This window comes from Lepidochelys olivacea, assembly GCF_965140295.1.
Source record: "Lepidochelys olivacea isolate rLepOli2 genome assembly, chromosome: 4".
Classification (NCBI taxonomy): Eukaryota; Metazoa; Chordata; order Testudines; family Cheloniidae; genus Lepidochelys; species Lepidochelys olivacea.
Window position 1 is genome coordinate 91,332,364 of NC_140414.1, and position 14,585 is coordinate 91,346,948.

A 14,585-nucleotide genomic window follows, 5' to 3' on the forward strand; every position below is an offset into this window, starting at 1 on the left:
AGACACACCCCTAGAACCCTGAGCAGGGGTATTCTATCTGCTACCCAAGATCCATAAACCTGGAAATTCTGGACACCCCATCATCTCAGGCATTGGCACCCTAACAGCAGGATTGTCTGGCTATGTAGACTCCCTCCTCAGGCCCTACGGTACCAGCACTCCCGGCTATCTTCGAGACACCACTGACTTCCTGAGGAAACTACAATCCATCGGTGATATTCCTGAAAACACCATCCTAGCCACTATGGATGTAGAAGCCCTCTACACCAACATTCCACACAAAGATGGACTACAAGCCGTCAGGAATAGCATCCCCAATACCATCACGGCAAACCTGGTGGCTGAGCTTTGTGACTTTGTCTTCACCAATAACTATTTCACATTTGGGGACAATGTATACCTTCAAATCAGTGGCACTTCTGTGGGTACCAGCGTGGCCCCACACTATGCTAATATTTTTATGGCTGACTTAGAACAACGCCTCCTCAGCTCTCGTCCCCTTATGCCCCTACTCTACTTGTGCTACGCTGATGACATCTTCATCATCTGGACCCTTGGAAAAGAACCCCTTGAGGAATTCCACCATGATTTCAACAATTTCCATCCCACCATCAACCTCAGCCTGGACCAGTCCACACGAGACCCACTTCCGGGACACTATGGCGCTAATAAGCGATGGTCACACAAACACCACCCTATACCGGAAACCTACTGACCGCTATGCCTACCTATATGCCTCCAGCTTTCATCCAGACCACGTCACACGATCCATTGTCTACAGTCAAGCTCTACGATACAATCTCATTTGCTCCAACCCCTCAGACAGAGACAAATACCTACAAGATCTCTATCAAGCATTCTTACAACTACAATACCCACCTGCGGAAGTGAAGAAACAGACTGACAGAGCCAGAAGAGTACCCAGAAGTCACCTACTACAGGACAGGCCCAACAAAGAAATAACAGAACACCACTAGCAGTCACCTTCAGCCCCTAACTGAAACCTCTCCAGCGCATCATCAAGGACAGACAGCCCCCCAACCTGAAGCAAATACTCACCAGCAACTGCACACCACACAACAAAAACACTAACCCAGGAACCTATCCTTGCAACAAAGCCTGTTGCCAACTGTATCCACATATCTATTCAGGGGACACCATCATAGGGCCTAATCACATCAGCCACACCATCAGAGGCTCGTTCACCTGCACATCTACCAGTGTGATATATGCCATCATGTGCCAGTAATGCCCCTCTGCCATGTACATTGGCCAAACTGGACAGTCTCTACGTAAAAGAATAAATGGACACAAATCAGACGTCAAGAATTACAACATTCAAAAACCAGTCGGAGAACACTTCAGTTGCTCTGGTCACTCAATTACGGACCTAAAAGTCACAATATTACAATAAAAAACTTCAAAAACAGACTCCAATGAGAGACTGCTGAATTGGAATTAATTTGCAAGCTGGACACCATTACATTGAATAAAGACTGGGAGTGGTTGAGTCATTACACAAAGTAAAACTATTTCCCCATGTTTATTTTTTCCCCCTACTGTTCCTCACACGTTCTTGTCAACTGCTGGAAATGGCCCACTTTGATTATCATTTCAAAAGGTTTTTTTCCTCTCCTACTGGTAATAGCTCACCTTACCTGATCACTCTCGTTACAGTGTGCATGGTAACACCCATTGTTTCATGTTCTCCATGTATATAAAATCTCCCTACTGTATTTTCCATTGCATGTATCCAATGAAGTGAGCTGTAGCTCACGAAAGCTTATGCTCAAATAAATGTGTTAGTCTCTAAGGTGCCACAAGTACTCCTGTTCTTTTTGCGGATACAGACTAACACGGCTGCTACTCTGAAACTTATATTTTCTGTATTATCTATCCCTTTCCTGATGATTCCTAATATTGTTAGCTTTTTTGCCTGCAACTGCATATTGAGCAGATGTTTTCAGAGAACTATCCATGGTGACTCCAAGATCTTTCTTGACAAGTAATAGTCAACTTAGACCCCATCAGTTTGGACATATCATTGGGATTGTTTTCCAGTGTGCATTATTTTGTACTTATCAACACTGAATTTCACCTGCCATTTGGTTGCCCCGGCACCCAACTTTGTGAGATCTCTTTGTAACCCTTCAGAGTCTGGTTTGGACTTAACTCTTAAGTAATTTAGTATCATCTGCAACTTTTCCGCCTCACTTGTTACCCCTTTTCCAAATAAATTATGAACATATTGAATAGCACAGGTCCCAGTACAAATCCTGGAGGGATCCTGCTGTTTACCTCTTTCCAGTGTGAAAACTGACCATTATTCGTCCTATCCTTTGTTTCCTATGTTTTAACCAGTTACTAATCCACGAAAGGAGCTTCCTTCTTAGCCTATGTCTGCTTATTTTGCTTAGGAGTCTTTGGTGAGGGACCTTGTTAAGACTTTCTGAAAGCCCAAGTACACTATCCACTGGATGTACTTGTTGACATCCTCAAAAACATTCTAATAGATTGGTGAAGCGTGATTTCCCTTACAAAAACCGTGTTGACTCTTCCCCAACATACCATGTTCATCTGTGTGTCTAATAATTCTGTTCTTTGCTGTAGTTTCACCCAGTTTGCCTCGTATTGAAGGTAGGCTTGCCGGCCTGTAATTGTCAGAATTGTCTCCAAAGCCTTTTAAAAAAAAATTGGCGTCACATTAGGTCTCCTCCAGTCTTCTGGTATAGAAGCTGACGTATTACTGTTAATTTATAAATTTGTTCCACAACCTCCTCTATTGACACTTCAATCTGGGGCAGTTCCTCAGATTTGTCACCTAAAAAGAATGGTTCAGGTGTGAGAATCTCCCTTGCATCCTCTGCAGTGAAGACTGATGCAAAGAATTAATTTAGCTTCTCTGCAGCAGCCTTGTCTTCCTTGAGTGCTCCTTTATCAGTTCAGTCATCCAGTGGCCCCACTGATTGTTGAGCAGGCTTCTTGCTTCTGATGTACTTTTTAAAAAACTTTTTTGCTGTTAATTTTTGCATGTTTTTCTTAGTTGCTCTTCAAATTCTTCTTTGGCCTGCTTAATTAAGCTTTTACACTTGACTTGGCAGAGTTTCATGCTCCTTTCTATTTTCCTCAGTATTTGACTTGCAATTTTTGAAGAATGTCTTTTTGTCTCTAACTGCCTCTTTTACTCAGTTAACCTTAGTGGCATTTTTTGGTACTCTTATTGTTTTTTTTTTATTTGATTAGTTTGAGCCTCTATTATGGTGTTTTTAAAAAGTTTCCATGCAGCTTGCCAGCATTTCACTGTTGTGACTGTTCCTTTTAGTTTCCATTTAATTAGCCTCTTCAAAAAGGGGAACTACACAAAAAGGAAGTTAAATGCTACTGTGGTGGGTTTCTTTGGTATTTTCTCCCCTAGAAGGATATTAAATTTAATTACATTATGGATGCCAATACTGAATGGTTCAGCTGTATTCACCTCTTGGACCAGATCCTTTGCTTCTCTTAAGACTAAATCAGAATTGCCTCTCCCCGTGTGGGTTCCACGACTAGCTGTTCCAAGAAACAGTCAATAATGGTGTTTATCTTGGCATCCCATCCTGCGGTGACATTTGGGTGTAGATGAAATTGCCCATTATTGCGGGGTTTTGTGGTCTCTCTAATCTCCCTGATCATTTCACAATCATTGTCTCAGTAGTTTATCCCTACTGCTATATTCTTATTATTCAAGCATGGAATCTCTATCCATAGAGGCTCTATAGTAGTTTGATTCATTTCAGATTTTTACTGTATTTGACCCTATGCTTGCTTTCACATATAGTGTCACTTCCCCACCAGCATGACCTCCTTCTGTCATACCTATACATTTTGTACCTGGTATTACTGTGTCTTATTATCATGCCTATTCTATCTGTATCCTCCGTTAATACCACGCACTCAGATCCACCCATCTTAGTATGAATTAGTATGACAAATTCCTTGAATTTGTATACAAACGTTTATAAAATTTGTCAATGTGCTGTTGCCTGCTTTGAAGTGCTTTAATTGAATGGGACTCTTTTTTATTTGACTGTTTCTCTTCAGTTCCTAGCTGTACTTTATCTACTTTTATCTTCTTCTCTTTACTAGGATATACAGAAACCCCTTTAATAAGCCCATCCCTAAGGGATGTCTGTCTGAGCTGTGTGCTTGTCTGCACCTGTCAGCTTTCCCCCAGCCCTTATTTTAAAAACTCTTCTGACTTTTTTAATTTTGCATGCTAGCAATCTGGTTCCATTTTGGTTTAAGGGGAGCCCATCCTTCCTGTATAGGCTCCTTCTTTCCCAAAAGGTTCCACAGTTCCTAATAAACATTAATTCCTCATTCCAGTGCCATCGTCTCCATGCATTGAGACCCCGCAGTTCTGCCTGTCTAAGTGGTACTGGAGGCATTTCACAGAATGCTACCAGGGAAGTCTTGGACTTCAATTTCTTACCTAGCAGCCTGAATATGGCCTCCAGTACATACCTTTCCCTATGTCATTGGTATCTCTGTGTGCCATGATCATAGATTCCTCACCACCACTGCACAAACATCTCTATCTAGGTGTCTCAAGAGGTCCACAATCTTTGCACCCAGCAGGCAATTCATCATGCAGTTCTCCCAGTTATCACAAACCCAACTACCTACATTTCTAATAATTGAATCCCTGCATTACTATTGTCTGTCTCTTCCTAATAACTGGGGTCCCTTGGTGTGAGAGGATACCATGACAGCATCTGGAAGGAGGTCCCAGTTTTGGGATCATTTACGTCTGCTCCAGTTTGTTGATCTTTCCCAGGGACCTTCATCCTCCTCAACAACACAGAGGCTGTCAGACTGGGGGTGGAACCTACCGTGTTCCTGAAAGTCTCCTCTATATACCTCTGTCTCTCTGAGAGACTTGGTCTCTGAGGGCCATGTACTGCTTTTACGATGTACACACATGCCGCCTGCCCTCAAGGCAGGCAATCATACATGCTGCATTCAGTACAATAAACTGGATAGTCCCCGCTCTCTTGCTGGACTTCTGCCGGCATTATTTTTATTTTGCAAGATGTTTTATTGGTTTTGAGGGGCGATTAACCTAAATTTAGTGTGTATATGTTAGGTGTATCTGCCTCTCTCAACCCACTCACAAAAAATCCCATTTGCTAGCTCCTCTGGTTGCTTAAAAGCTGCCTCTTTAAACCCTCTTTCTCCCTTAGTTAGCCCCGCCCCCTTGTCAAGCGATCCTAAAGGGATAAAGGATCAAATGGTAGCAAGCAAGAGCCTTGTCAGTAAGCTTTCAGCCTAGCCACTCAGGTCACTTGGCACAATACACAGCCTCCAAAGCAGATCACACTATAAACTGAATGTAAGCAAGCATCCAACAAACTCACCCCATAGGTCACGTAGTCTCTCCTCTTTCACCTGGAGAACTCCCATGCAGAAAATTCCCGTCTGCTACTCCTGTTCGCTCTGCACAGAGAATATGAAACTGGATTGCTCAGTGCATCAGAACATCCTATCAGCTAGCAGGCAGGTAACCATCCAACAAGATTTGCGCCCAGTCCACTAGAATACAGTCCAACTCTGTGATCTCCCTAGCAAGACTGACTATCCAAGATGCTTGCCAACTGGAAACGTGACTGTCAAGTGTATGCATTTTCTAAGCACTGTACAGTGGTGCAAGCAGCCAGGGATGCTGCAGGTTTGGGGAGATTAGTACTACAATCTGTTTTCACAGAGACTACTAATACCCCTGCCACAAGTGAGGGTCACAGCTGGGGAGTCACCAGCTGTGGAATACGCACACTGACTAGCACTTGAAGAAAAAGGTTGGCTATCTGTACAGTAGTGAATGTTCTTTGAGATGTTTAGTCCATATACATATGCCACATTCCACCTGCAATCCTTGGTGTTTAAGAGTCTAGGCGTCATGAGCTTTCGTGGTAGAGAAGGAACTGGGTGTGGCAGCATGGCTCTGCCTTTTATACCCTCCCATAAGGAAGGGAGGGGCTCATGTGCTGCACTGAGGAATACTGCTGACTAGAACATTCTGATGGGTGTATGCTGGATGTGCACTTAGCAACTGTGGACTATGTATATGGACTGTTTATCTCAAAGAACATCCATCACTGTACTGGTAAGCAGCCTCCTTTTCCTTTTGTGCCAATAGGGAAACTAAATCAGAGAAGGGTGGAGGGACTTGCTCACACAAATTAGCAATAAATACCCACTTCTCTTGTAGTGTAGACCTGTATCCGCTCCACTGGACCATGTTGTCTGTGTATGACAGTTACCATTATCCTACAGGCCAAGACTCATCAAATTTAATCATAGGCTGACTACATCATAATAGTATCTTGAGTTACCTACCTTCAGTTTGCAGAGACCACTTCATATCCCATCCACGTTGGTAAAACATCCCTGTGGCAGCTACAGCCGTTGCTTACATTGAAAAATATTGGGAAATAACTTAATGTATTTTTCAATGTCTTCAAGTGCAGTTTAGCAGCAGAAAAGAAGGGAAGATCATATTTTAGCACCATGTAACCAGCAAGTGCTCTGTGGACCACCAGAGATCATGGACCATAATTTTGGAACTGATACTCGATGCTATTTATGGAGTAATGTAGGTGTGTATACAATACTTTAAAATAAACTGGTAGATCCATACCCAAAGGATTTTACATTCCAAATTAGGTGCAATACAGCAAGAAGTGATAGATAAAAGCTACAGCAGTTGAAAGGTCCTGACATATTGATATTTATGCCCTTTCAGCCATTTCTGTTTTTGTAGTTAACTTTGTTTACATTTAATGGACAGGATATTGTGAGAATTGAGTGCTGAAGAAAAAAATGTGAAATCACCTGAGAGAAGACAAGGGGAGTCTGAAGACCTGATTTGTTAATCATACAGTTAATACCCTTTTTAGGAAGAGTATTAAATTTGATAAATACAGCTGTATATAAATATTGTGATGCCTGTTTATAGCAAGATGCAACCAGCATCTTGAAACTACAGACTGAAATGATATGTATATTGTATATATCATTTCATACAATATAAATATGGACCACATTAGTATAAAATATTGGTGCCTATTTGAGATGGCCTTGTTGCTTCAAAGTGGGGAAGCCGTGTGTTTTACACAGATCATCCCAAACAAGTATCAATAAAACCCTTATACTACTTGTGTATTTACATGTCACATTTTATATAAGTATATTAGAAATATTTAGAATTTTAATATATTTATTGGTACTGTTTTTTCATGTCTGCTTCTCAAGGCAGGATCCCTCAGTACCATGAGGCTATCTGTGCAGGCTTCAAAGAGCAAACTCATAACTTTAGAAACTTCTAAATATGACCTCCAGCCAGCTTTTCTTTACCAATATTATCTTGACTTCAAAAGGATCTTCTAGGCCTAGAAGAGTTTCCATTGGAATACTGGTATCTTCCCTTTCAAGTGATCTGAAGCTCCCATGTCTAGACCTGATGGGTTGCAATATTAAACATTAAACCTGTAACAGTGACACGCTTCCCTGAGGTACCCAGTGTTTTGAGACACCTCATTACCACCTAACCTTAGCATGAGAAAGTCTTGTCTGTGTCTGCCAGACATCAGCCCCCTAACTCCAACAGCCACAGACAACACAAGCATTCCCCTCTAAGCCTTGCAGGCCCTGCTGTTTCTCTACTGGTTAGCAACAGGAACAGCACAACCCTCAAGCCCTCCAAGCATCTCCCTGTTCCACTGGATGCTCTCAGTATTCACAGTTTCACTGCTTCCAAAGAAACAATACCCCCCAGCTTATCTGTTTCACTTCAGATCACTGCTCCACTTAGCACGAAAGACTTAGATATGTTTATAGTGAAACTAAGTGTGTTTATTTAACCAACCACATAGATTCAAATAATAGCAAGTAGAAGTATTGAAAACAAATGGGTACACTTTCATAGCATGAATGCTAGAGCCTAGGCTTTATTAACAAGATACTCGCGTATTGTGGAATTACTCACTCAAAATCCTTGCAGTGTTTTATAGCCAGGCTGGCGCTGACCCTCCTTTCCTAAGACAAACATGTTGTTAGCTTGCCTCTTTGGTGAGAGATCCTTTGTGCTTCCTTGTACTCCTAGATATACCCTAACAATCCTTAGTCCTAAAGAGGCCACCCCCTGCTGTTTTGTCCTGTAAATTTCCCCCCTCGTAGATTTTTCCATTTTTTTTTCTGCCTGTGGCTCAGTATGCAAATAGGCATACATTGAGAGGCATACAATCCCCATATGACCAGACTGGCAGATAAGCATCTGTTACTTCATGGCTGAAAGGAACATGTCTGAGGCATGTCACTCCTGGTGACCTACCTTACCTTTAAGGCCTTAAGAACATCATTTTTTGCATCAAGGCATAACTTCTTAAATATTATCTGTACAAACGTTTAGCAATGATCATGATACCCAGCAGCCTACTGCTCTTGGTAGAGACCTCACTCGTCACCGTTTGGTGAACTATGATGCATATATCTGACCTACGAGATCCCTATAAAACCCTGTACACCCTAGTGCAGTTTGCCATTTGGGACCAAGAGGTTCCTGGGTCACAGGCATTAGAGACTATTATAAGCATGGGCCTCAGACTAATGTGATTTTGAGAGAAATTTGGAAAATTCCATCTTTTTCATGGACTGAAAACTTCTCTTCCTGGTGTGGGTAGCTGTTTTTATTGTTTTTTTAATGGCAGCTGTCTGAAGCTGCCCAGATGTTTGGAATGTTACAGGCAGTCCCAGTGGAGATGAATTTGTGAGCAGAGTATGGGTGAGGTGGTCAAAGGTGCATGTAAAATGCAGTTTATCACGTGGATATCGGCACCACACGTGTGCATAAAATGAGTATTAACCCCCCCCCCCCAGACATTTCAATATATAAACGTAACTTTTCCATTGTTGGTTCTTGGAAACTTTCCATTTAGCAGTTTAAATACAATTTCAAAGGATTTTGTTTCCAGAGGAGGAAATCAAGTTTGTTTAGAGTTTACACTACATAGCACTTATAACTATTACCAGACTTGCAGTGATAACTTATTGGGCAGGTGTGCTAAAGTAAAGCCAGATTTACCACCTCTGTCATACAGTCGTTAACTGTAATATCTAGTTGTTGAGGGAATTACAGTTCTACACACATCAAGGAATTCCACAAAGTAAAACAGGATTTACACTTTAGTTTTAAGAGCTGCAAGACACACTAGGTATAAAACTATATAAAGTTTGTTTATTCTATAGTTGGGACTAGGATCCACTCTGGTATTGTCCCTAATCCCTTCCCATCCCCACACAACCCTCAAAATTGTAAGAAAAAAGTTGACTTGGACAAAATTTCTATGTATTTTTGTGCCATTAAAACAGATCAGTTTGAAAAAAAAAAGGGGCAGACACTAGTTATCCAGCCTGCCTACCTGATCCAGCAATGAGGTCATAATTGTGCTTACAACCTACCTGTTGCCATTGAAATAACTGATGTCACAAATTTAGAATGACTACTACTTGATAGTTCCATGAAGTTTGAGTGGGGTGGTCCTTGCTTAAACATAGATCTTTCATTAATACCTAATTTTTCTTTGAAGGTGACTTTTAAAGCTGCTGCATTAATTTCTAGTCGTATTTTAAATTAAAATCTTGCAAAGCATGTATTTATTTCTACTTTGGTGCTCCACCCTGAAGTACTACAATGTCATACTGCATAAAACTTGAAATGAAATGTCTATGATAGTTTTGATTGGACCACTCAAACGTCATCACATCTTCATATTCTTTAGTATTATATCATATTTCTGTTTCAAGTCTTGCAAGTTGGTTTTATTTCGTAGAACTCCATGTATGTTTAGGACTACAGTTCCCTCAGCACCTACCTATTACATTTAATACCAAGCTATATGACAGAGGTGGTAAGTCTAGTTATTGTTTAATGTATCTACCTAATAAGCTTGCATTTTAAGTATTGCATTCAGATTTTACAAAAGCCTGGAAAGAAACTAGGAGGAGCCCTGATTCTTTTATATCTGGAAACAAACGTTTAGTATCTTTGTTGTCCTTGAAGGTTTTGTAACTAACAAGGGAATTCTTTAAAGAAACAGAAAAACTCTGACAATTATCTGACTTAAATTGTCTTTAAATGCCAATATGTCTGTGTTCAGTTTATATACAGATTTTTTTTAAAAAATTGTGTTTTACAGTGGGTCTAGTGATGTTAAATGCATGAAGAGGCTTTGGCAGAGTTCAACAACCATGGCTGTAGTACTACTTAATTTTTTGCTCTTTGTATTCTTAAAATTTTCATTTTCCATAAATCTGTCTATGGGAAAATCTAATTATTTGTTTTCAGTGTAACTGACATGCAACAATTCAGTGAATGTTGGCAGCATTGAATTTTAAACAGGCTACTTGAATTTGGATGTGTTGGTAACTGGTAAAGCCCAAATTTACCATTATACTAAGCACTGTTTGAATTATAAACCCAGTGCTGGCTTTTAGCAAGTGGACAGTACAGGGTGGGTTTTGTACCCAAGCAAATTATGTGCCCAACTTCCACTCAAAATCAATGGGAATTAGGTACCTAGCTCAATTAGGTGCTTTTGAAAATCTAACTTATCTAACCAGAGCAGACATACCCTGGGCAGATTAGGACCCTGGAAGTGCAGTATGGGTACACGGAACACCCTTTGTGGGGACCTGATATTCTAGGAGGAGCGCGGGCCTTGGCTAGCCTGCCCTGAAACACCGTTAGCAGAGGAGGATGCTGCTTACCCACATGGCTGACCTAGAAGCACTCACTCTCCCTTTCATTCAGCACCATCAGTCCCATGGAACTTGGAGGGAAGGCAGAGTCTTGGCTGCTTTGCCCTGTGGCATTGCTGACAGAAGCATACTTCAGCTCTGCTCACCTTTCAGACGACACACTGGTCACAAGAGTTTCCTGCCTCTAACCGTCCAGGAGTTGCTTCTCCCTGTGACCAATACTGATTCCCAGGCCTTGTCTGTACTTAAAATTTATACTGGCATAGCTATGCCAGTAAAAATGTTGAGTGTAGAGTAGCTTTGCTGACAGAGTGCTCTTGTTGGTATAGTTAACATAATTTAGGGTCTGTCTACACATAAACCACTATGGTGGTGCAGCTGCATCACTGGAGCACTTTAGTGAAGACACTGCCTACACCAACTGGCGGGGTTCTCCCTTTGGCACTCTACCTCCCTGAGAGGCAGTAGCTAGGTTGATGGGGAAATTCTCCTGTTGACCTAGCACTGTCTACTCGCAGGGTTAGTTTGGTTTAACTACATCACTCGGGTGTGGATTTTTCACATCACTGAGTGACACAGTTGTACCAACCTAATTTCCTAGTGTAGAGAGGGTTGCTAACCCTGAAATTGGCATCAATTTCCCAGTGACTATTGAAAGCAATCTGGGAGATTTTAATAGGATATTTTTGAAAAAGATATTAAATCATGTTGGAAGAAAAGAAAAAAAAATCTCCTGGAATAGTTTCAGTCAGAGTTGGCAACCCTAAGTGTAGACCAGGCCTCAGAGAGGTGGTGTTCCTACACCAAACAGGAAAAATTCCTGTTGGTGTATGCTGCATCTACACGAAGAGGCTATACCAGCACAGCTCTGCAGTGTAGACTTAATCCTAGGTTATGTAAAGGCAAAGGGTGCAAAGCATTGATTAGAAGTATTCAGAGCTGGCTGGGCTCATGTCTGGTCTACACTATAGGCCTATATTGATAGAAAGAACTCTGTCGCCTGGGTGTGAAAAATCCACACCCCTGAGCAACACAGTTATACCGAACTAACCCCCAGAGTAGACAGCGCTATGTTGGTGGGAGCTTCTCCCGCCGACATAACTACCACCTCTTGGGTAGATGGATTAATATGCTGATTGGAGAGCTCTCTCCCCTCAGCTTAGAGCATCTTCATTAAAGTGCTACAGCAGCACAGCTGCATCAGTGCCGATGCACCAATGCAGTGTTTTAAGTGTAGACCTGCCCTCAGTCTCTTTGGGAAGCTGGGGGGAAAAAAAAACTGCCAGGTTGGAGATGAGGAGTCAAATAGCACCAGTAAAGGGAGCGGAAAGGGAAGTAACATCAAGAAAAGGACCCAGAGAGCTAGGAGACCTATGGAGGTAAAAAGGAAGAACATTGGTGAAGAAAGTAGCCGGAAAGAAGAATTGGGTAGTAACCCAAGCAGGGTTAAAGAAGGTTAACTAAGAATTGGAGTGAAGTTTTACAAATGAGAAGTTTGTAACATTGGAGGCAGGGAGGAGGAAAAACAAACACTGAAAGATTGAAAAATAATCACAGAACAAATATATGCAAGTATAAATTTAATTCAGAAGAGAACAAGGATCCTGAAGGTGGCTATGGAAAACTGTGTCAAGACAATTAAACAGAAAAGGGGAAACAAAACACAAGATAGACTGTCTTAGTTTGTAGAGTTCAACAAATGATAGTAAATAGTACTTAACTATGTACACAGTACTACAGTGAGATCTAATTAGATAATAAAAACTCTGCAGTATTCACTGCTTCATTCAGTTCTGTATATCTGTAGTGGGCACTGATGTTACAGTGCTATGATTCATCCTTTCCTCACACTCTTCTCCAGAGGAAAAACTGCATCCTGGTAAATTCCCTTGAACAAGTATGAAATTCTAATACCCTAAAGAGCAACCTATGGCTATGGTTTAGTCTTGATGGGAGAAAATGTGGTTTTCAATTCTGTTCAATCAAGTTAGAAAACCCCTCCTAATGCTTATTAATATGAGGTTACAACACGGTCCTCTAACAAGCCTTTGAATATGTTAGCATGAGTCTTAACCAGCATTAAGAGGAGTCTTCAATTAATTGAGTTAAGCTAACTTGATTGAGCTAAAATGACAAAGTTGCACCTTTTTTGCCTTTAAGACAGGACATATCAAGACATATGCTGTGCCAGTCTGCTCAGTACATAATCTCTCTAAATTTAGGGCCAGCCCTATAGTTCAGGATCATGTATAGGTGTCCTTCAATTGATTTAAACTAAAGAGGAGCAGACTTAATCAGCAATACTTTTATCCTCTCCCTCTAGGCTCAATGTAGTAACCTCACTTTTTTTTCCATTTGCATCAAAAGACGATGTGTTTTAAGGCAGCTTTTAACCTTCATATGCTAAATCTCTTTTTTTATTGTAATTAAATTGTTATAATATAGGCAAATGCATCTGAAGAGAATGTGTAGGTAGGTCTTTATATGACGCATAGCCAGTGAAGGACTTGCTTGAAAAGTCCAAATGTTACACCGTATGAGTTGACAATTTTTGGAAAAAACACTCTTTACTCAAGAACAAACTAGGCATTACAGCTGTGTGATCAAACTAGGAGATGGCTGAGATGTTGCACTTAATGCTAAATGAGTGGCTACCTAACTAATGGCTACGTCTAACTCCTTTGGGCTTTAATTGTCTTTAAGACCAATGTTTCATAGTTTCACTCACTCTTCAGATTTCGAAGGAATATTTGCCACCTCCTTTATTCTCCTCTAATTAGGTAATCTGATAAGTGAGTTTCTTATCAAGAGTCCTAAACTAATTTGCAGTAGGAATAAACGGGAGAAATAAATGTATTCTAAAGGTGGGGTTTTCTGTGAGCACTTCCCATCCCTTGGCTTTAAGTATGGCAGTGTTAATGTTTGAATTTAACTACCATAGATGTTTGTGTAGTTGCAACTCGAAAAAAAATATCTGAATGGTTTTGTACAACTGTATTATGTTTCTAATATAGTACAGGTGAGAGCAAAGTATAAGTAGGGGCATAGCGAGCAGATCGAGGGACGTGATCGTTCCCCTCTATTCAACATTGGTGAGGCCTCATCTGGAGTACTGTGTCCAGTTTTGGGCCCCACACTACAAGAAGGATGTGGATAAATTGGAGAGAGTCCAGTGAAGGGCAACAAAAATGATTAGGGGTCTAGAACACATGACTTATGAGGAGAGGCTGAGGGAACTGGGATTGTTTAGTCTGCAGAAGAGAAGAATGAGGGGGGATTTGATAGCTGCTTTCAACTACCTGAAAGGGGGTTCCAAAGAGGATGGCTCTAGACTGTTCTCAATGGTAGCAGATGACAGAACGAGGAGTAATGGTCTCAAGTTGCAGTGGGGGAGGTTTAGATTGGATATTAGGAAAAACTTTTTCACTATGAGGGTGGTGAAACACTGGAATGCGTTACCTAGGGAGGTGGTAGAATCTCCTTCCTTAGAGGTTTTTAAGGTCAGGCTTGACAAAGCCCTGGCTGGGATGATTTAACTGGGAATTGGTCCTGCTTCAAGCAGGGGGTTGGACTAGATGACCTTCTGGGGTCCCTTCCAACCCTGATATTCTATGATTCTATGAAAGGAGACAATGTTCACAGTGAAGCTTGTTGCAAGTGATGGGGTCATTAGAAATGCAAGTTTGGGTACTCATCATCATGTTAAACTTAATGTTTACATTGCATTCTCACTGGTGCATTATTTTGTTTTTTCTGTCCAGTTCAGGTCTCAGGTCAGTTATTTTTGTGTG

At 41.2% G+C, this 14,585-nt stretch overlaps 1 protein-coding gene across 7 annotated transcripts in view; it reads left to right on the plus strand.

Moving 5' to 3' along the window:
* MTUS1 (microtubule associated scaffold protein 1) overlaps positions 1 to 14,585 on the plus strand; it is a 202,678-nt gene that overhangs the window by 152,101 nt on the left and 35,992 nt on the right. The window lies entirely within an intron of this gene.